The sequence below is a fragment of the Carcharhinus amblyrhynchos genome, chromosome 12 (assembly GCF_965287045.1).
Source record: "Carcharhinus amblyrhynchos chromosome 12, sCarAmb.v2.hapA, whole genome shotgun sequence".
In the NCBI taxonomy this organism is placed as follows: domain Eukaryota; kingdom Metazoa; phylum Chordata; class Chondrichthyes; order Carcharhiniformes; family Carcharhinidae; genus Carcharhinus; species Carcharhinus amblyrhynchos.
In genome coordinates, this window is record NC_137335.1 from 70,378,191 (window position 1) to 70,402,884 (window position 24,694).

Here is a 24,694-nt window from a genome sequence, read left to right on the forward strand (position 1 = left end):
GTCTCCATATCCCAGCCACATGGAAAATGAAAGTAATCTGTAATTCTGTTAATATATTTTCTTTCCAAGAGTTAATCAGCATAGTTTCTATTATCTTTGCTGCAAGCCATATATTCATTACTCTGGGATAAAACAGATCTTCCGACAGCTAGTTTCATGTGAGCCTCATTGATTTTAAATCTCTCTGAGTTATAAATAACATGTTTACGTCTCAATTATTCATGCTCAGCTTCCTTATAAAGATCCAGATAATGATCTTTCTCATTTCTCTTCTTTCCAATTGTTCCTGTATCTAAAGCTCCGAGACCCTTAGAGTCCCAAAGACATCATTGCCTCCGTTCTTTGAATTTGCACCGATCCATCAACATCCTTTTGAAGGCAGGCCAACATTTCAAAATGTTTTCTGACTAATTTGTTATTTGTGCACAATGGAAATAGTCTATTTTAGCTAATCTCATTACTGGATTACCACAGCAACTTACGGTTCTTGTCACCTAGAATTCAGCACTTCAGTTACCTGGAGCTGGCACAGAGAGAGAATCAGTGAACCACACACTGATGCAGAATCTTCCTGACTGCATCCCATTAGTTTCAATGGAACAACACTCAGGTACTTGTGTGTGTCTGACATCTCCCTCATGGTTTTGTCCCTACGCTGTACCTGGATGATAAAGATCAATTTTAACCCTACACTTCATGTTTTCTGTTCTACCTATTAGCGCACAGATCAGAAGTCATCAGTCATTCCTTGGATTTTGCTACAGGAGACATCATCTTCCAACTTGCAGTATGCCCTTATTTTAAGCAGGTCACAGGTAGGTCAGAGAGTGACACAGTGGCACGGTGCTTAGCGCTGCTGCCTCACAGCGCCAGGGACCCAGGTTTAATTTCCAGCTTGGGTCACTGTCTGTGTGGTGTCTACACGTTCTCCCCGTGTCTGAGTGGCTTTCCTCTGGGTGCTCTGCTTTCCTCCCACAACGTGAAAGACGTGCTGGTTAGGTGCATTGGTCTTGCTAAATTCTCCTTCAGTGTACCCGAACAGGCGCCGGGTGTGGCGACAAGGGGATTTTCACTTTAATTTCATTGCAGTGTTAATGTAAGCCTACTTGTGACAAAAAAAACCTCATGTCATTTTCACTGCTTTTGCCTGTTATTTTGAATCTGTGCCTCTCGGGAACAGTCTCTCACTATTTACCCTGTCCATAGCCCTCAGGATCTTAAATACCTCTCTCATGTCTGCTTTCAGTCTTCTTTTCTTCAAGGACAACCGTCCCAATTTCTCTAGTCTATCTTCATTGCTACAGTTGTTTATTTCTGGAATTATTCTTGTGAATCTCCACTGTACTCTCTCCAATGCCTTCACATCCTCCCTCAACTATGGCACCCAGAACTGGATGCCGTACACCAGATGAGACCTAACTAATGTATTTTACAAGTTCAATATGACCTCTTTACTCTTGTACTCAACGTCCCGAATAATAAAACCGAAGAGACTAAATGCTTTATTAACTGCTCTCTCAAAATGCCATGCCATCTTCAATGACGTACATACATATTGAGGTCCATGCACCTCATCTAGAGTTTTTCCCTTTATTTTTCACTGTAATGGTTACAAAGTACAAAGAGTAAGATCCACAATGTGAACTTACCGTCCAACATAAATATGTAAAAGTGCATTCTTAAACAAAATCAATGAATTCAGGATATTGTATATAAGCAGAGGAAAACATTCAAAATGATGTAAACCACCCGCACTGTGCGATTTATGTGGGAATTCTTTTTTGCCAGACTAATTTGCCATGTGTGATTTATGTTCAGTAAAATATCAGATCTAAATAATATGATAACATGATTAAAAGGATCTGCAGAGGGAAGAGATAAGAAGATCTGAACATACAAAAAGAATTTTAAAAATATTATTGACATTTCCTTTGTACCAAGACTCCTAATGTCTTTCCGTTCCTTGGACCTTTCTCAGACAACCACTCAACTCTGTCATGAATCCAGAAGCTGGGTTTCATGAGGGGAGCGACTACTTACACACTAAATATTGTTAATTTATGGAATAATCCCCTGGGACAGTGAACAAGGACATGCTTTTACGCACACAGTATTTATATGTCTGGTCCAGTTCAGTTTCTGGTTAATGGTAACCCTAAGATGTTGATAAAGAGGAACTTAGGGATGCTGGTGTGATCGCATTTCGAAAGGATATGATTATATTCTCTCTTGTTGGTGTTGGTCATTGTCTGGCACTTGTGTAGCACAGTTATTACTTGCCGCTTATCAGCCCAATTGAATGTTACAGATCTTGTTGTATATAGACATGGACTGCTTCTGTATTTGAGGAGTCGTGAATGGTGCCAAACATTGTGCAGTTATCGTCAAACTTCTGATCTTATGACAGAGATGAAGTCATCGATGAAGCAACTAAAGATATTTTCGCTGAGGACATTATTCTGAGGAATTCATGCACTAATATCCTGGGCCTTAAATAATTGATCTCCAACAACCACAACCATGTTCCTTTGGCTAAGCATGATTCCAACCAGCGCAGTGTCTTCCCTGTGATTTCCATTGACTCCAGTTTTAGAACATAAGAACATAAGAAATAGGAGCAGGAGTAGGCCATCTAGCTCCTCGAGCCTGCCCCGCCATTCAACAAGATCATGGCCGATCTGTCGTAGCTCAGTTCCACATTCCCGCCCTCTCCCCATAACCCTTAATCCCCTCTCTTATCAAAAACCTATTAACCTGCGTCTTAAAAATATTGACCGAGGCAGCCTCCACCACTTCAACTGGCAGACAATTCCAGAGATTCACCACCCTTTGAGTGAAGAAGTTCCTCCTCAACTCCGTTCTAAACCGCCCCCCCCTTTATCCTGAGGCTGTGCCCCCTAGTCCTACTGTCCTTTCTGAGCGGGAAGAGCCTCTCCACCTCTATCCTATCCATCCCATTCAACATCTTATACGTCTCAATGAGATCTCCCCACATCCTTCTAAACTCTAACGAGTACAAGCCTAGTTTATTCAGCCTCTCCTCATAGTTCAACCCCCTCAACTCCGGAATCAGCCTAGTAAACCTCCTCTGCACTCCCTCCAAGGCCAAAATATCCTTGCGTAAGTGCGGCGACCAAAACTGCACACAGTCCTCCAGCTGTGGCCTCACCAATGCCCTATACAGCTGCAGCAAGACCTCCCTACTTTTATATTCAATCCCCCTCGCTATGAAGGCCAGCATCCCATTCGTCTTCCTGACCACCTGCTGCACCTGCAAGCTGGGTTTTTGCGACTCATGCACAAGGACCCCGAGGTCCCTCTGCACCATCGCCTGCTGCAGTTTTTCGCCACGTAAGTAATAGTCCTTCCTACCATTCTTCCTACCAAAGTGGACCACCTCGCACTTGCCAACATTAAATTCCATTTGCCAGTTCCTGGCCCATTTGCCCAGCCTATCTAGATCTTTCTGCAGACTCTCCACACCCTCCGCGCAATTTGCCGTTCCACCAATCTTGGTGTCATCAGCAAATTTTGACACCATACACTCGGTTCCCTCCTCCAGATCATTTATATAAATGGTAAATAGCTGAGGCCCCAGCACCGACCCCTGGGGCACTCCACTAGTCACCAACCGCCAATCCGAATAGCACCCATTGACCCACTCTCTGCCTCCTATTTGACAGCCAATCCTCTATCCACGCTAACACCCTACCTCCAACTCCATGCTCCCTGACCTTCTGTAATAACCTCTTGTGAGGCACCTTGTCAAACGCCTTCTGAAAATCAAGAAACACCACATCCACCAGCTCTCCTCTATCCACCGCCCTAGACACATCCTCATAGAACTCCAATAAATTCGTCAGACACGACTTCCCCTTAACGAAACCGTGCTGCGTCTGCTCTACCAAACAATTCTCCTCAAGATGCCTCGCTATTTTCTCCTTGATCACGGATTCTAACATTTTTCCTACAACAGATGTTAAACTAACCGGCCTATAATTCCCCGCCTTTTTCCTGCCACCCTTCTTAAACAACGGTGTAACATTAGCCATTTTCCAATCTTCCAGCACTTCCCCGGAATCCAGCGATGTTTGGAAAATAATCACCAAGGCATCCACTATCACCTCCGCCATTTCTTTCAGAACCCTTGGATGCATTCCATCCGGTCCTGGGGACTTGTCCACAAACAGTCCCTCCAGTCTGTCGAGCACCGCCTCTCTAGTAACAATAATATCATTCAGGCCGTCCACTCCCACCATCTTTCCATCGCTAACACCCAGCAAATTATTCACGTCCTCCTCCGTGAAGACCGAAACAAAAAAGTTATTCAGGGCCTCAGCCATTTCCCCATCCCCTACCACTAAGTCCCCCCTCTCATCCTCTAAGGGTCCAACGTTCACCCTAGCCAGCCTCTTCCTTTTTATGTACTTATAAAAACTCTTGCTATCCTTTTTTATATTAAGTGCTAGCCCAGCTTCATAGTTTATCCTACCCTTCTTTATCAACTTCTTTGTCATTCTTTGTTGACATTTAAACCTCTCCCAATCCTCTTCTCGCCCACTACTCTTAGCTACTCTAAACGCATCCGCTTTTAATTTAACACTTTTAATTTGCTGCGGCTCCTTGATGCTACACGCAGTCAAATGCTGCCTCAATGTCAAGAACAGTCACTGTCACCGTAGGCCTTGGTTTCAGCTTATTTGTACCTGTTTAAACCAAGGTTGTTAAGAGGTTAGGAGCTCAGTGGCCCTGACCTTAAACCAGGTTGAGTGTCCATGAGCAGGGTTATTGCTGGATAAGTGTCACTTAATAGCACTGTCAAACACTCTTTCCATCACTTAGCTGATGATTGAAAGTAGACTAACTGGGTGGTAATTGGCCAGGTAGTAATTTGTATTGCTTTTTGTGGACAAGACTTACCTGGGCACTTTTCCACATTGTCAGGTAGATGCCAGCTGTAGTGCAGCAGCTTGGCTAGGAGCACAGCTAGTTCTGGAGCATAGGTCTTCAGTACTATTGCTGGAATATTGTCAGGGGTCTGTAGCCTTTACAGCATCCAGTGCCTTCAGCTTCTTTGTCTCCAATGGAGTGAATCAAATTGGCTGAAGACTGGCATCTGCGATGCTGGCAACCTCCAGAGGAGGCAGAGATGAATCATTCACTCAGCATATCTAGCTGAAGTTGGCTGAGAAGACTGAAGTCTCACGTCTCTAATATGAGTGACCCGTGTGAAATAAATATTGTCAGCCTCGATCCAGTTCCTTGTTGGACAGGACAGGATTCAAAATAGAATTAATGATCTCACCCAGAGAGGCCATAAAATGACAAGTTATAAGAATTGGAACTGCTTCTTGTGTGCAACCGGGAGATTTTTTAGGTTTAAATTAAATATTTTTGGGCCCAGAAGACCTTTACTATTCATCGAACCCATTCTGTAATTTGGTGAAGGAGTGCTCATTGGTAAAGAAAATTGAAAATAAATTTCCCTCCTCTACCTTAAAATCTTGGGTGTTCAGGACCGTATTATTGTGAGCGCAGACTCCATAGTCCAAACTGTCTTTTCTGCTCTGTACAACTCTACGATTCTATGGCCGGTATTTTACAACCTCGCTTGGGTAAGGCTCGTAAAATCCTGCCTGAGGCCAATGGAGAATACCGTTCTGCGTTCCATGCCAGCCCTGGAATCGGGATGGGTGTGCCGGTAAAATTCCAGCATATGACTCTATGGCCAAAATTTTAGCATCCCGCCTGTCACGGGAAGTGGAGCAGGCAAGGAGTGGACCATGGAAAGGTTCATTGACCCCAAGTAGGAATTTACAGGACAAACAAGGCCATAAAATCCCACCCTTTATTTCATTAATTTTGATTAATCATGTCGAAATTATCCAAGCATTGTAATGGATAGATTGGGAGCTAGAACCCTTGGCGAAAATGTAGCACAAATTGCTACCAACTTGTTTTGATTTCTGGTACATGGCTACATCACTCCATGGTCAACCTTGGAGCATACAGTCATCTCAGTGGGCTTGAAGCTGAAGTCCGTGTGGCCAGTGGCAGTGTCCCTCAGGGGTGCTCATGATGCTATCATGATGGTTTCATGGGAAGATGTACAGTGCATGTGGAACACATTGCCCTCTGTAAGGATGGTAGCGGGCCTGATTTTAATTCACTCATGACCATCTCTTAAACGGAATTAAAATCGGGCCCAGGCATGTCTTGCCACCTTCTCAACAAATAACAAATTATTAGGAATGGATGATAAAATTGCGGGCCTTGTCAGTGACGTCCACCTTTTGTGCAAAAATTAAAAGAAATCTGAAAAAAATGGCAGTCGGATTAACCTTTCCAGCCCACTGCTGAGATGGTCCAGTGAAGAGCCGGGCCTCTCAGCTTGAGGTTCATGAAGCTGTCAAACACAAGCATTTTCCTTCTGTCTCCACTTATTTTTTATTCTTTCACGTGATGTGAGCACTGCTGTTAAAGCCAACATTTGTTGGCTCATTCCTAATTGTCCTTTGAGAAAGTGGTGTTAGGAAGGGAGTTCCAGGACTTTGACCCAGCAGTGATTTAATTCCGAGTTAGGATGGTGTGTGGCTTGGAGCTTGCAGGTAGCTGTGTTCCCATCTGTCCACTGCCTTTGTCCTTTTAGGGGCTTGCATTTGCAGGTTTGGAAGGTGCTGTCAAAGGAGCTTTGGTGACTTGCTGCAATACATCTTATATATGATAAACACTGCCGCAGATTCACATTGCTGATGGAGGGAGAGGTTGGTTAAAGTGGTGGATCAGATGTCAGCCAAGTGGGCTGCTTTGTCCTGGATTGTGTCGGTTTTCTTGCATGTTCTTTTAACCACACTCATCCAGAGCAGTGTAGGATATTCCATCACATTCGTGCTCTTGACTTGTGCCTTGTAGATGTGGATAGGATTTGGGAATCAGGAGATGAATTACTTTCCTCAGATTTCCCAACCGCTGACATGCTCTTGTAGCCACAGTAATTAAAATGGCTAGTCCTGTAATGTTTCTGGTCAATGGTATCACCAAGATGTTGATAGTGGGGGATTCAGCAATGGGAATGTAATTGAACGTCAAAGGGAAATGGTTAGATTCTCTCTTGTTGGAGATGGTTATTATCTCATGCTTGGATGAATGAGTGTTACACTAATCAGCTCAAGCCTGAATCTTGTCCAAGTTTTATTGCATATGGGTACGGATTGCTTCAATATCTGAAGAAGCCTCCAACAAAAACCTTTGTAGATATAACTAGTTAGAGATCACTGAAGAAAGGTGCATACCTGAGTTAGAAGTAGCATTTGTTCATAACATTATAAACTGTTTGGTTCATCATGTGACATTTGGTGACACATATTTCTATGTTGCATTTTCATCGAAAGTATTGGAAGGGAGGTTAAATGATTGAGACGTGGCTGCAAATGCAGGGCAGGGATTGTTTAGCCAAAGTTCATAAGAACATTAAGAACTAAGAACAGGAGTAGACCATTTAGCTCCTTGAGCCTGCTCCACCAGTCAATACAATCATGACTAATCTCGTCTCAGCCTGAATTCCACTTTCCAGTCTGTTCTCCATAACCCTTCAACCTGCTATTAATTAAATATCTGTCTATCTCCTCCTTAAACTTACTCAATGTCCCAGCATCCACTGCACGCCACAGATTCACCACCCTTTGAAAGAAGTGATTTTTCTTCATCTTTGCTTTAAACATGCTACTCCTTATCCTAAAATGATGACCTCTTGTTCTAGATTACCCTATAAAAGGAAACAGCTGCTCAAAGTCTTATCTATCAATACCTTCTATCATCTTATATACCTCAACTACATCTCCACTCATTCTTCTAAATTCTAGAGGCTATTGGCCTAAACTTCTCAATCTCTCTTCAGAAGATAAACCCCTCATCTCTGGAACCAATCGAGTGAACATCTTGTCTGGTTATCCGTTGTGAATTTGATAAAACTGCTTTCTTTAGCAGTCATGCCATCATACTGACTCTGAATGAAAAATTAAACTGCAAACTGATGATGATGCTGATAACCCTTATTGGAGCCTGGCAGGAGCCAGAGGCAAAGAGGTTGAAGACTGCAGTAGCTTAGACTGAACCAGGTAAGGCAGTGCCAGCGATAGCAATGGGTCACAGGTTGTGATGCAGTGAGTGTCAGCGGAGAAGTGCAGCTTCCTTGCGTGCTGTCAATTGGAGATGCAGGTATATATATCACTGGGCCCACACGGCAAGATTGTCTATGACCTATACTCCTCTTCATTGCTCTCTGCAGCTTAATGTGGTCTTTCCAATTGCCGCTGCTGTTCCTCTCGCTTTAGATGGAATGGAATTGTCCGGATAGGATTCCAAATTTCAGGAAGAGCAATGTACTTAAGTATCCTGAAGGTTAGACCTCCTACACACAAAAAACATCAATTCTGCACCTAAATGTGTGGGAAATACAAGCAAGATGTCTGCTAAACATTAATGTTGGTGTAAGCTGGAGCTGCTGAATGTTTTTCTGTGGGTGGAGTCAAGAATCAGCAATGAAAACACTAAGCCACATAAAAGAGGGTCCTGTTCTTACATGGCATAGGATCCAATACTCAATATATTTAAGAAAGGGAACAGAGATAGCCCGGGAAATTACCGACCGGTGAGTCTGACCTCAGTGGTTGGTAAGCTGATGGAGAGGCTTCTGAGGGACAAGATTTACGAGCATTTGGAGAGGTTTGGCATGATCAGAAATAGTCAGCATGGTTTTGTCAAGGGCAGGCCGTGCCTTATGAGCCTAGTTGAGTTCTTCGAAAATGTGACTGAACGCATTGACGAAGGAAGTGCAGTGGACGTGGTGTACATGGACTTCAGCAAGGTGTTTGATAAGGTCCCCCATGCAAGACTTCTTGAGAAGGTGAGAGGGCATGGGATCCAAGGGGCTTTGGCCTTGTGGATCCAGAACTGGCTTGCCTGTAGAAGGCAGAGAGTGGTTGTGGATGGGTCTTTTTCTGCATGGAGGTCGGTCACCAGTGGAGTGCCCCAGGGATCTGTTCTAGGACCCTTGCTGTTTGTCATTTTCATAAATGACCTCGATGAGGAAGTGGAGGGATGGGTTAGTAAGTTTGCCAATGACACGAAGGTCGGTGGTGTTGTGGATGGTCTGGAAGGATGTCAGAAGTTGCAGCAGGACATAAATAGGATGCAGGACTGGGCGGAGAAGTGGCAGATGGACTTCAACGCGGATAAATGTGTAGTCGTCCATTTTGGCAGGACCAATGGGATGAACGAGTACACTATCAAGGGCAGGAGTCTTAGCAGTATTGAAGAGCAGAAGGATCTTGGGGTCCGGGTCCACAGGACTCTTAAATCGGCCTTGCAGGTGGGGGATGTGGTCAAGAAGGCGTATGGTGTACTGGCCTTCATTAATCGAGGGATTGAGTTTAGGAATCGGGAGGTAATGCTGCAACTTTATAAGACCCTTGTCAGGCCTCACTTGGAGTACTGTGCGCAGTTCTGGTCGCCTCACTATAGAAAGGACGTAGAAGCTATTGAAAGGGTACAGAGGAGATTTACAAGGATGTTGCCTGGATTGGGAGGCATGCCTTATGAAGATAGGTTGAGGGAGCTGGGACTCTTCTCCCTGGAGAGATGAAGGTTGAGAGGCGACCTGATAGAGGTTTACATAATGTTGAGAGGAATAGATAGGGTGGATTCTCAGAGGCTATTTCCCCGGGTTGAAATGGTCGCTACGAGAGGACACAGATTTAAGGTGCGGGGAGGCAAGTACAGAAGTGATGTTAGGGGTAAGTTTTTCCACTCAGAGGGTGGTGAGTGAATGGAATCGGCTGCCGTCAGTGGTGGTGGAGGCGAACTCGCTGGGGTCTTTTAAAAGACTTCTGGATGAGTATATGGGATTTAATGGGATTGGGGGTTATAGATAGGGCTATGGATTGGTAGGTGTTGATGTGATCGGCGCAACTCGTGGGCCGAAGGGCGTGTTTGTGCTGTAGTGTTCTATGTTCTATATTTAAAAGGTCTCTAAATTAGTTCCATTGGCAGCACAGAGGCGCTTAAATTAAAATTCACAGCAGGGGAGCTTCAGTGGATCATCCACGATTTATTTCTCTGAGCTTTACCCATTACCATTCTGTATACAGTGAGGAACACACTGGCAGAGGCACCAAAATGGAACTCATACAATCATAGAATCCCACAGTGCAGAAAGAGGCCATTTGGCCCATCAAATCTGCAGCGACTATAAGTCCACCCAGGCCCCATCCCCATAACCCCATGCATTTACCCCAGCTAGTCCCCCTGACACTGAGGGGCAATTTAGCATGGCCAATCCGTCTAACTTGCACATCTTTGCACCGTGGGAGGAAACCAGAGCACGCAGAGGAAACCCATGCAGACACGGGGAGAATGTGCAAACTGTGGCTTCTTCCAGCTGTTTTGGTCACCTCAGCTTTCCACTTGGTGATGTAGAGAATACCTGGTTTTCATATAACATATGAAGTAGAAGCAGAAGTAGGCCATTCAACCCCTTGAGCCTGCTCCACTATTCAATAAGGACATGGCTAAACTGTTTGTAATGAGTTTTACATTCCCATCTACTCTCCATAACCTTCGGTTCCCTTGCCCAACAAGAATCAATCTACTCCCGCCTTAAAAATGTTCACTGACCCCGCTTCCACCACCTTCTGCAGAGACTGCCAAAGTCATACAACATTCTGAGAGCAAAAAAAAACTTCTCCTTATCTCTGTCCTATAAGGGTGACCCTAAATTTTAAAACAGTGGACTCACCCACGAGAGCAAACATCCTGTCCACATCCACCTTGTCAACACTGTTCAGGATCTTTTGCACTCAATTAGGTCACTCCTCACTCTTCAAAACTCTACCGGAAACAGACCTCGCCTTTCCAATCTAGCCCCTAGAATCCCTACAGTAGAGAAAGCGGCCATTTGACCCATCGAGTCTGTATCAACCGCAATGCCACTCAGGCCCTATCCCTGTAACCCCACACATTTACCCTGCTAATTCCCCTAAAACTAGGGGCAATTTAGAATGGCCAATCAACCTAACCCACACATCTTTGGACTGTGGGAGGAAACCAGAGCACCCAGCAGAAACCCACAGACACAGGGAGAATGTGCAAACTGCACACAGACAGTGACCCAAAACCAGGAATCGAACCCAGGTCCCTGGAGGTGTGTGGCAGCAGTGCTAACCATTGTGCCGAGTTTTCTCTTTCCTCAGAAGCTTTGTGTGACTGTGGAAATCTCTGCCTCATAAGACAACCAAATTAACACTAAGATCCAAGATGCAGCAAATTTTGAAGAACAAATGGAGGCAAGGAAATACTGATTCCTGAAATAGTGAACAAAAGGTTGATGCACTTAAAACAATAAAATGAGAGGTAATAGATTGGAATGAAAGAATAACAGATGGAGATACAATCTTATTGAGAAAGTACAGGAAAGTGAGTACAAGATTCAGTGAACCAAATTATCTAGTCATGCTCCTATGTTCTTGAGCCAAGCTACTACTCCAGTACATACAGTGGCAACTAATTAATCAATTGGAAATTACCCAATGCTATTGCTTATTAACTACAATAACAATTTTTCTTCCTTTGTATTTCATTTCTACAGAAGGCTGTCCTTGCTTGGATATAAAACATTACTGGACCGATGTTTTAACATTCTTCCAAGGAAAACAGAAAGCACATCTTGTAATTTCTTTTGCTGAAAAAGACATTAATTCTCTTGGTGTCTGGAACATGACTAGAGGCTCAGATTAAATCTCTCCTGAACAGTAAATGTAAAGAGAAAGTAAGTGGGATTGGAAAAAAAGGAAACAGTTTGAAGAATAATGAGCAGGAAAAGACCCTCCATTGGCTCCTTCATCAAATTGGATCTTGGAGTCTGCCAGGTCCCCATAGGGAACACCTTAACCTCTTTTTCCCATGCAAAGCAAACTGAGATTTGCAGTGTTGGAAGGGACTTTATTGCTGTGATTGTTGAGTGGTTAATGTATTGGACTTGAAATCCAAAGGGCTTTCCCTGCGTAGTTTCATACCCTGCTCACTGCGATTGTGATTGAAGTTGTTTATTCTTTAGGGCCAAATGGCCTTTTCCTCCTCCTATTTTCTATGTTTCTATAGCTCTTGGAGCTAAAGGGATCAAGGGATGGGGAGGGGGGTATTTAATTTGATGATCATCCATGATCAAAATGGACAGCAGAGCAGGATTGAAGGGCCAAATGGCCTACCCGCCTGCTTCTATTTCCCATGTTTCGAGATCAGTCACGATCTGATTGAATGGTGGAGCAGGCTCAAGGGGCTGAATGGCCTGTTTATATGAAAAACCACCAGTGCGGTATGGTAACATAGTGGTTAGCACTGCAGCCTCACAGTGTCAAGGACCCGGGTTCGATTGCTGGCTTGGGTCACTGTCTGTGTGGAGTTTGCAAGTTGATCCTGTGCCTGCTTGGGTTTTCTCCAGGTGCTCCGGTTTCCTCCTATAGTTCAAGGGTGTGCAGGTCAGGTGGATTGGCCATGCTAAATTGTCCATTAGTGTCAGGGGGATTAGAAGAGTAAATATATGGGATTACAGGGAGAGGACCTGGGTGGGATTGTTGTCAGTGCAGGCTTGATGGGCCAAATGGCCTCCTTCTGCACTGTAGGGATTCTATGATTCTATGCTCATTGGTACAACATAGGGATGCTCTTTCTATCTGTCACCAATCACACCTGAAACCAGATGGGCCATTTTTCAGACCTTATGCCTTAGAAAGAGGGGCCAGCCCGAGGACATGGTGAAAATTCAAGTGTGTCCTCATGTATAATCTTCATCAATTTCATTTCAAGTGGTTAGATGATTGCACCCAGATCCCTGTTACATAGCACTGAGTGAGTCTCACTGCTGAGGTCCTAAAGTGAGAAATAACTCCATTAGGTTTCACAACATCAGGTTAAAGTCCAACAGGTTTATTTGGAATCATGAGCTTTCAGAGCACTGTTCCTTCCTCAGGCGAGTGAAGGACCTCATTTCCTCACCTGATGAAGGAGCAGTGCTCCGAAAGCTCGTGATTCCAAATAAACCTGTTGGACTTTAACCTGGAGTTGTGAGACTTCTTATTGTGCCTACCCCAGTCCAACGCCAGCATTTTCACACGATTCTTCAACGAGAGAGTGGTGAATCTGTGGAACTCTTTGCCGCAGAAGGCTGTGGAAGCCAGGTCATTGTTTGTCTTTAAGACAGACATAGATAAATTCTTGATTAATAAGGGGGATCAGGGGTTATGGGGAAAAGGCAGAAAAATGGGGATGAGAAAAATATCAGCCATGATTGAGTGATGGAGCAGTCTTGATGGGCTGAGTGGCCTAATTATGCTCCTATGTCTTACGCGCATTAGGTTTGATCACTGTGGCCAACATGGCTAAATGTTGCATTCTAAATCTAATAGTCGTTTTCACTCTTCCATGTCCAGTTTTTAGTAGTACGATATTAAGATTGGGGGGATGAAAGTGAAATAAAAGGAGGAATATTAAAGCTCAGTCCTCATGCATCTTTAATCTTATTGGCAAGGATGTGCTACTCGGATTCATATCAGTAACTTTTACCATTTTCGTATATTTTGCATCTAATTTGGATAACTGAATATTTGGGGGTGAACTTTAGTGCCCACTTTATACTAAATATTTTTATGGGTTTATGTTACAGGTCACTCCAGTAAGGAGAGTAACAGAATCATTTGAGAGCTCAGGGGTTGGTGCTCCTGACTTTACCCCAAGCCCAGATAAGGATCCCACACTCAGCATGATCAGCCATGACCATTGTCATGTTTTCATAATGATATAGAAATACCGATCACTCACAAGAGATTGTGTAAACTTGTACTGGGTTCATTCATTAAGACTCAGCACATGAGAACAGATATATGTGGACAGAAAGCTTGAAGTCATCATCAACAGAGCTATCTCTACTTAAAAGCAAATGCAAATTTAGAATTGGATAGCATGACAAGCTTTCTTTTAAAGTTTATTTATTAGCATCACAAGTAGGCTTACATTAACACTGCAATAAAGTTATTGTGAAAATCCCCTGGTCGCTACACTCCGGTGCCTGTTTGGGTACACTGAGGGAGAATTTAGCATAGCCAATGCACCTAACCGGTACATCTTTCAGACTGTGGGAGGAAATAGGAGGACCTGCAGGAAACCCACATAGACATAGGAAGAACATACAAACTCCACACAGACAGTGACCTAAGCTAGGAATCAAACCCAGGTCCCTGGTATGTGTGGCAGCAGTGCTAACCACTGTGCCTGCCGTTATGTTCTGATGATGTCATGCTGAATTCCCTTAAAGGCATATTATGAAAGACAGCACCATCAAACGGTGGTGATGGTGGAAAACATACACTCTGGAGATATCAGTAGATGATTCTTTGGGATGAGGGCTTGTGTTTTTTTAAGTACATACGAGGACGACAAAACGACCTCATGTAACCTTCCCCTACTCGTATTGCTCAATGCTCACTGAAGTTGAAAATGGAAAACTCTTCCGGACAACTGAAGAGGAAAGAGCAAACCCATGAGATGTGGAGAAATGAGCAGAGAATTAAGGCTTCAATGAAAAACATGAGGTGGAATTTACTGCTCCCACTGAAGTCAATGGACTTTCTAATGACTTACTACATCTTCCAGTCAATTTTTAGCTACCCCCTTTGTGGCGGGGCTGTAAAATCCAGCCCATGTTTCCTATGATCTGGCGTACATCTTCAACATATGGTTACAGAATAAAAAGACCCTAGTGACATTTCATACCACTCTTTTTTTAATAACACAAATGACAAACCTCACTCTCTGTTCGAGGCAGAGACTCACTTTCAAAGTAACTGTTCCAAACTAGTCTGTCCTCCATTTGAAGCTGTACTTGATCATTCCCCAGCCTAGACTCTTTGTAGCTCTTTGGACGGAATGTGAAACATGGCTTGCAGGTGACACTTTTTCCTGGTGTAGTGAGTCAATTTACCCATCATATAGACAGTCAAAGTTAAGTAAGTCTTCCCCTTGGTATAAGAACTGGTCTTATTGATGTGTTTGTTTGGCTCAGCCCTTTGCCTGGCAAACATTAAAGGACAAGAAGGTGATTATGGCTGCTGGAGGTTCAATCTCAGTTCCAGAACGTCACTGCAGGAGTTCCTCAGGGGAGTATCCTAGGCCCAATCAGCCTTAAATGCATCACCAATTACCTTTCCACCATCATAAGATCAGAGGTGAAGATGTTCATTGATGAAGGCACAGTGCTCAGTACCATTCATAACTCCTCAAATATCAAAGCACTCCAGCTCCGCAAGCAGCAAGACCTGGACAACATTCAGGCTTGGGGTGGTAAATGGCAAGTAACACTTGTGTTACACAAGCGCCAAGTACTGATCATCTCCAATAAGAGATGGTCTAAGTATCTCTTCTGACATTCAATTGATTGATTTTTGATTTGATATATTATTATTGTCACATGTATTGGTATATAGTAAAAAGTATTGTTTCTTGGGCACTATACAGACAAAACATATCATTAATAGAGAAGGAAATGAGAGAGTGCAGAATGTAGTGTTACAGTCATAGCTAGGGTGTAGAAAAAGATCAACTTAGTGCGAGTTAGGTCCATTCAAAAGTCTGATGGCAGCAGGGAAGAAATTGTTCTTGAGTCGGCTGATACATGGCCTCTGACTTTTTTAAAATCTTTTTTCCGATGGAAGAAGGTGGAAGAGAGAATGTCTAGGGTGCATGGGGTCCTTGATTATGCTGGCTGCTTTCCGAGGCAGTGGGAAGTGTAGACACGGTCAATGGACGGGAGGCTGGTTTGCGTGATGGATTGGGCTACATTCATGAATTTTTGTAGTTCCTTTTGGACTTCGGCAGAGCAGGAGCCATACAAAGCTGCGATACAACTAGAAAGAATGCTTTCTATGATGCATCTGTAAAGGTTGGTGAGAGTCATCTATCATTGCCATTATACTCCACCATCAATTTTCTGTTGGAGTTCCCATTGACCAGAAACATAACTGGAGCAGCCAGAGAAATACTGTGGCTACAAGAACAGGAAATTCAATGATGAGTAACTGGCCTCCTTACTCCTGTCCGTCATCAACAAATCAGGAGTGTGATGGAATAATCTCCACCCTCCTTAAGCACAGCCCCAACATTGAAGAACTTAACAGCATCCAAGACAAAGCATCCCACTTGATTGGCACCCAATCCATCACTTTAAACATTGACTCCCTCTACAATCAACACACTGTGACCGCAGTGTGTACCATCCACATGATGCATGACAGAAACTTGCCAAGGCTTCTTTAATAACACCTTCCAAATGCAGACTGGTATCATTTAGAAATGCAGGAGCCATGGGCACATGGAAACACTCTGAGCTACAAATTTCCCTCCCAGTCACATAGCAGGAAAAATATTGCTATTCATCATCATCGCTGGTTCATTATGGAATTCCATCTCTGACAGAACATTGGGTGGAACTTCATTCCATAGCTTGAGATCATAGTTTGGAATCCATTGGTTGGAATCACAGAATCCTTCAATGCAGAAGGAGGCCATTTGGCCCATTCAGTCTACACCAATCACAAGTCCACTCAGGCCCTTTCCCCATAACCCCATGCATTTACCGTCCTAGTCCCCCTCACACTAAAGGGGCAACTTAGCATAGCCAATCCACATAACCCACACATCTTTGGACTATGGGAGAAAACTGGAGCACCAGGAGGAGACCCACACAGACATGGGGAGAACATGCAAACTCCACACAGACGGTGACCCAAGCCAGGAACCAAACAGCTCACCACCATCTTCTCAAAGGGCAATTCGGGAAAGGCATTAAACACAGCCCTAGCCAGCAGTACCAAGACCTCATGAAGTAATTTTAAAAATTACATAATTGTCTCATTCTCATTGTCTCAAAACTAAAATAATATACAGAAGTTGACAGTCTCTCGGCTGTACCATTTCACCTTGGGAAGCTGATTAATGCAGCTTTAAGTGTTTTCTGAAGGAAAATGCTGCCCTGCAGAATTTAACCTTTTTCAGAACTAAATCTCCCCTAATGGCAATATCATCAATTAAATTATAAATTAAAAGAGCATCTCATACAAGCCATAAAGGTAAACCTTTCAACTACACTGTATCTTAAAGTACCCTTTACTCCATTCAAACACAATGCTTCAATCCCAGCATTGTAAATGACTCTCTGATGCATCATTTCCATATCTTGTATTGGGCAGCCACGCAAAGCACTGATGCAAGCCACCACGGACTGCTAAATTACCAGTAGTTTTGTGTTCCAGTTACATGCCTGAAGAACAGGATCCTTACAGCCAGCAGTACAGGAACAGTGTTACCTCAAGCTCTGCAAGGTTCAAAATCAGATCGGTGTGAACGACGGAACTACACCCAAAAGTTGAATCCACTTTTCCCCTTTCAGGGACTGATGGATTCCCAGCAGATCCTGCTGTTTTCAATTTTATTGTTCTCTCAATGCGTTATCCTTTCATCATTCAATGCTGGTAGCCCTTTATGATGCTATTGAAAGGTGATTCAGTACCAACTTTAATCAGGCAATTGAGGTTGGCCACGCTTATATACAAAGTCCCTGATTAAGGGCCAACAAAAAGATATCCCTGAGTAAGGGCTAATTGATGTCCTCATCAGGACCAGCAGCGTCCCGTGCTCTGCATACTGAGAACACTCTGTATAGTGTTGTTGGATCTTGTAAATAAAGGAATTTCGGTGAGGGGACTTCCACCTCCGAGGACTTATTACAGATTCTCTACAAAAGTGAGAGGCATTTACTGACCGTTTTACATAAGTTCTTCAGCTCAATGTTTTATCTGACAAGGGCATCAGATTAAAGGGGAGGTGGTGGCGTAACGGTACTGTCACTTGACTAGTAATCCAGGGACCCAGGGTAATGTTCTGGGGACCCGGGTTCGAATCCCCACCATGGCAAATGGTGGAATTTGAATTCAACAAAAAAAAAACTAGAATTAAGAATCTACTGACGAACCATTGTCGATTGTTGTAGAAACCCACCTGGTTCACTAATGTCTGTTAGGGAAGGAAAGCTGCTGACGTTACCTGCTCTGGCCTACATGTGACTCCATATCCACAGCAGTGTGGTTGGCTCTTAAATGCTGTCAGGGATGGACAATAAATGCTGACCACCCCCCACCCCCAGTGATATCCACAACCCATGAACAAATGAAAAATAAGTGAACACAGTGGTTAGCACTGCTGCCTCACATCGCCAGGGACCCGGGTTCAATTCTCGGCTTGGGTCACTGTCTGTGTGGAGTTTACACATTCTCTCTGTGTCTGCGTGGGTTTCCTCTGGGTGCTCCGATTTCCTTCCATAGTCCAAAGATGTGTGGATTAGGTGGATTGGCCATGCCTCTTAGCATCAGGGGGATTAGCTAGGGTAAATGCATGGGGTTATGCGGAAAGGGCCTGGGTGGGATTGTGGTCAGTGCAGACTTGATGGGTTGAATGGCCTCTTCCTGCACTGTATGATTCTATGATTCTATGAAATGCAACTTTGGTGTTTTCCTGCTTATTATATCTTTTCTGACAGAGAGAGACAGAGAGGCAGCTAGAGAAAAAGTAATAATTTATCCATCAGATTCTGTAATGTTCCAAAACATTTCCTTGGCTTCTTGTCTCCTGCCTCTGCCCTGAAGGCGACAATCACAGTGGGGGACTTTCTGGCCACTGTCCCGGAGAAAAAGACTTGGACATCAGCTATGTTTAGTATGTCTTTTGAGCAGGAGCTTGACTGAACAGAATTAGTTCTCCCTGACAATACCCAAGCTGGATGGTGTGTCCATAGAGAGATGAACAGCTATGTAAAATATGGTTGTTTGGCCCAGATGACAAACAGCGGCCAACTTGTTCACAATGTCTTGTCATTCAAGGAGAAAACTTGCTCTCTGTGGGTTGGTGGGTGTGGGGGAGGGTGGCTTTTAAAAATCAGATGGAGACACCAGAATGTCAGTCAGACAGCACCAGGCTGTGAGGAGAAGTACTTTGGTCATCAGATCCTCTAATACCCTTTTTTAAATAAGAAAACACTTCTGCAGTGTTGACTGGCCACCGGCCTGTTACAGTTTGCTGCAGTGCATGTGCAGAAATTGTTTTCTTGGTGTATGGGTTTGTCTACTGTGGAATAAAACAGTCTCGGAATCAAAGTGAACATGGGCATTGATTCTAACCTTACCTCACAAAACCTCTCTCCCCTAACTCCACCTCCATCTGGCTAACATTTGGTCACATCTTTGCCCCGTCACCAATATTAATCTGCATGGTTCTGCAGGTGGGTGTCCGCCTGTTCGATTGTAGCGGTGAGTAAAATTGGTTTGCATACTAATGCATCCCAGTTGTTTACTTATTTCATAGAATCATAGAATCCTACAGCGCAGAAGGAGACCATTCGGCCCATCAGGTCTGCACCAACAACAATCCCAACCACACCCTATCCCCACTGTTCCAAGTATTTATCCTACTAATTCCCCTGACACTAAGGGTCAATTTAACATGGCCAAACCATCTAAGCCGCACATGTTTGGGCTGTGGGAAGAAACCAGAGCATCCGGAGGAAACCCACCCAGGCATGCTGTAAACCTCTATGACTCTATCATGGGTAAGATGTGTACAGAGGGATATAGGCCAAACACGGGCAATTGGGACTAGCTTAATGGTAAAAGAAAAGGGCAACATGGACAAGTTGGGCCAAAGGGCCTGTTTGCATGCTGCAAATCTCTACAACTCTATAGGTGGGATTTTACAAACTCACTCGGGCAAGGCTCAAAATATTCCAGCCTATGAGTCCATAGGGAGACCATGCAAACGTCACACGGACAGGCATCCGAGGCTGGAATCGAACCTGGATCCCTGGTGCTGGGAGGCAGCAGTGCTAATCAGTGTGCCACTGTGCCGCTCCAAATTTTTGGTGTCCTTCCCCATCTCCCACTGATACTACACATCATTGTGGGTGCAACCAACCTCAGCAATTGCAGCGGGTCAAGAAGGCAGCTTTCCACCACCTTCTAGGGCAACTAGGGGTGGGCAATAAAGGCTGGCCAACCAGCAACGCCCACATCCTGTAAGTGAGATTCCGTTGAAAAAAGATTTTGGATTGAAAACACACTGACCTACTTATTTTCAAGAGAGACAGCTGAGCAACTCAATAATCAGGTTAACACCAGTATTGAAAGAGCAAACTTAAAGAAATTTGACATTACTTCAAGAGCCAGTGCACTACAGGAGAGAGAGTGAAACTCCCAAGGGGTTACTATTTAAGTTGTCTTAAGCTTTAGCAGTCATCTCTTCCAGCTCGTTGCAAGAGGGGATTGTAACTTGGATGAGTACTGCTGCAACGATTTTACAATAATGACAGACCTAGCTCCCCTGTTTGTTTTTACAGCTTAGTTTTAAACTACTGGTCCCTTCCATAAACCCATGCAATTTTTTTTTACTTTTGAAGATCTTTCTGGAGATTACGAGAGGGGAAATCAATCTCTGCCATCTGCGTGGAACAGGCTGGTAAGCGAATTGTCACCTGACTTTTTGCTCTGCCAGTTTGTATTTCCCATCGCTGCAGATTGCCAAGATTTTCTACTTGCAAAGCAAGCGAAAGCGACAGTACAAAACAAGGAGGTGATGGCTTAGTGGTATTATCACTGGACTATTAATCCAGAGACTCAACTAAGGTTCTGGGGACCTGAGTTCGAATCCCACAATGGCAAATGGTAGAATTTGAATTCAATAAAAAGTCTGGAATTAAGAGTCTACTAATGACCATGAAACCATTCTCGATTGGTGGAAAAACCATCTGGATCACTAATGTCCTTCGGGGAAGGAAATTTGCCATCCTTACCTGCTCCGGCCTACAAGTGACTCCAGACCCACAGTAATGTGGTTGACTCTCACCTGCTCCCGGGTAACAAGGCATGGGCAATAAATGCTGGCCAGCCAGCGACACCCATGCCCCATGAATTTGGAGCTATCACTCTCTGAAATTCAGTGGAAATAGGAGCAGATAGACAATTGTAGAGAACACTAGTTTAGTCTCAGTTAGAGTACTGCATCTAGTTCTGGGCACCAGACTTTGAAAAAAGGTGTGAAGGCATTGGCGAGAAGCCAGGATTTTCCTCCCCTCTCTGCAGTGTGTTCCGCAGTGGCGGGAGACAGTGCTCCGTTCGTTGGCAACAGGATCTTATGCTCCTACTATTGTCAGTAAAAAGTCTGACAACACCAGTCCAACGCCGGCACATCCACATCATGCCTACTATTGTCAACAGTATTTCCCATTGGATGGACTCTTTGCCATTGAGAAATGCATGGCACTGTCAGTGGGATTGTAAGAACCTGCCAGCATTTACACCAGCAAGATTTTGGCGAAAGTGGAGATTCTCAAGACTAGTTCCAGGGATGAGGAACTTCAGTTATGTACATGGATAAAAGAAGTTGGGAATGTTTTCTTTGGAGACGGGGAGGTTTAGAGGAAACTTGATAAGAGGTATCCACATCATAAGGATGTACATATTGTCCTATATATATATATCACAGCTATGCAGTGATGATGGGCAGGATTTCTAGCCATGCTTGCCCCAGAACCATTCCAAATCCCATCCTGGGTCAATGGAACATTGTATGGTCTACTCCCCCAACCGCCCCCCGCTGCAGACATGGGGAGAACGTGCAAACTCCACAGTCTCCCACTACTATTCCCGTGGCGGGTGTGACAGGATAACTCCACCCCCTCCTGGCTTCCCGACCATATCTGTGTGCAACAGGTTTCATTCAGTGTTTTAAAATGTTTACTCCATGCTTCAGCTCAGGCCCCAGCTTTTTTCGTTAATTAACTTTCCTCTGAGTCCACAACTAAATTTAACCAATCATAAGAATAGAGCAAATATGAGCAGGAGTAGGCCATTCAGCCTGTCAAGCCTGCTCCACTATTCAGTAGGCTGATCTTCATAGAATAGAATAAAATGATAGTGCAGAAGGAGGCTATTTGACCCATCAAGCCTGCACTGACAACAGTCCCACCCAGGCCCCGTAGCCCTACTTATTTCCTCTGCTAGTCCCCTGACACAAAGGGACAACTTAGCATCGCCAGTCCACCTAGCTTGCACTTGTTTGGAACTGTCGGAGGAAACTGGAGCACCTGGAGGAAATTCATGCAGACATGGGGAGAATGTGCAAATTCCACAGTGTCCCAAGTCAGGAATTGAACCCGAGTCTCTGGTAGTGTGAGGCTTTTACCTCATTGCAATTTTCCTGCTTTATCTTAATATCCCTTCATGTCTTCACAGAAATCTATCAATCTCTGAATTGAACACACGCAATGAGTCAGCCTTCATAGCCCTTCGTGGTAGAGAATTCCAAAGGTTTGCCAGCCTCTAAGTGAAAAAATTCTTCCTCATCTCAATCCTAAAAGTTTTATTCTGAGACCATTTCCCCAGGCTCTAGAACTCCCAGTTAGTGGAAACATCCTTCCTGCATCTTACCTGTTAAGCCCTGTAAGAAGTTTCTGGCTATAATTTTTTGGCCATTCACACCCTACTGCTACTATAAGCAAGGACAAAGATTTTGGCGCTCAGCCAAAACTCCATTCACTGCAGCGGGACCAGAGAATCCTGCCGATGTGAATGGCTGGAAAATTCCCACCAATCTGTTTCAACGTGACTACCTCTCATTCTTCTAAACCCTAGAGAGTACATACTGGAGCTCCTCAATCTCACCTCACAGGACAATTTGCCAATCGAGCACAGTGAGCATCAATAGCAAACAGACGCCCAATGATCAAATACAAGATTATTGAACACTGAAGTCAGAATTTTCCCTTCCCGTCTGCCATGGGAACCGTAGAGGCTGGGACAGGACCATGCAGATTGACCTCAGGTGGGATTTTCCAGCCTTGGGGTGAAGGTGGCCGGAAAGTCCTGCCCTAAATCTTTTCCCCCTTGTAAAACTAAAGACCCTACTTTAAATTAAATAATCCTTAGTAGCAAACTTGAGAGAAAATGGGCAAGTTGAACCCAAAGTGCAGAAATAGCCTTTGAGATATGAATGTCACTCATGACTCTGCTAAGTCTGCTCAGGTCTAGGAATTTGTGGCTGTGGTTCTACGTAGTCAACATTGCTGTGTGAATCTGCGAGATACTTGACATAAAGTTGTACTGATGTAGACAATCTAACGATCTGATCTGTAGATGCATAGCAGTCGATGACTAGATCTTGACAATGAACAATGTAGTCAAGACAATGTATTTGGTACTTGGTGACCAGAGCGGAGAGTGAATTTTCTATCACAGAGTTGTTCACAAGTGGGCAGCATGTTAGCACACTGGTTAGCACTGCTGCCTCACAGCTCCAGGCACCAGGGATCGATTCCCGCTTGGGTCACTATATGTGTGGAATTTGCACATTCTCCCTGTGTCTGCGTGGGTTTCCTCCGGTTGCTCTGGTTCCCTCCCATAGTCCAAAGGCGTGCAGGTTAGATTGATTGGCCATGATAAATTGCCCATTGTAGCCTGGGATATGTAGGTTAGAGGAATTAGTGGGGTAAACGTGTGAGAATAGGGCCTGGGGTGAGATTGTTGCCAGCGCAGTCTCAATGGACCAAATGGCCTCCTTTAGCACTGTAGGGATTCTATGATTCTGTGAAGTACAGATGCAGGCTTGTGCTGCCCCTCTCCAGCAGAGTATTTGCATTCAGTTACTGACAATGCATGCGATGCATCAGTAATTGGCTGTTCATCTCCTTCAACGTGCAGTAAGAAGTCTCACAACTCCAGGTTAAAGTCCAACAGGCTTATTTGGAATCACGACCTTTTGGAGCGCTGCTCCTTCACCAGGATTCACCTGATGAAGGAGCAGTTGATGATGGACTTAGGATTCCAAATAAACCTGTTTGACTTTAACCTGGTGTTGCGAGACTTCTTATTGTGTCCACACCAGTCCAACGCCAGCATCTCCACAACATGGTATTCAATGCACTGTGAGATTTCAGCCCCAGTCACATTTTGTGATGCACCTATTGTGAGGTACATTTCCACATGCAGGTTGAAATGCATGATGACTGGCAGAGATGCTATCTTTTCCTTTAACATGGTCTACTCTGGCTGCGTGATAGTCCATCCCTATTATGCATCTTTGCACAGTGGCTTCCAGAGAGGCTCTGCAATTTCTGTATCCATAGGAACAAATCTGTGATGAGTTGTTGGAGTGAGGAAGAATGCCAACTCAACTCTTTCATGTTGGATGGAATCAGAAGCATTTGGATGGCTTTGGCGTGTTGTGTGCAGGCCAGCTGCTGCCATTCTGTATCGCAGAGAGACAATCTCAGGTACCGCAAAGGTGCATTTTTGTCAAGTGTTGTTATGTTGTGCAAAATGAGTGAGCATCGTGTTCTTCACTCAATGATGGAATTCTGAACAGTGCAAGTTGATGAAGACTCTTTGATATGCTTCACAATGAAAAGAATCATACTTTGTAGAATTCCTACAGTGAAGGAGTAGGTCATTTGGCCCATTGAGTCTGTATCGTTAACAATCTCACCCAAGCCCTTGTCCTGTAACCCCACACATTTACCCTACTAATCCCCCTGACACTAGGGTCAATT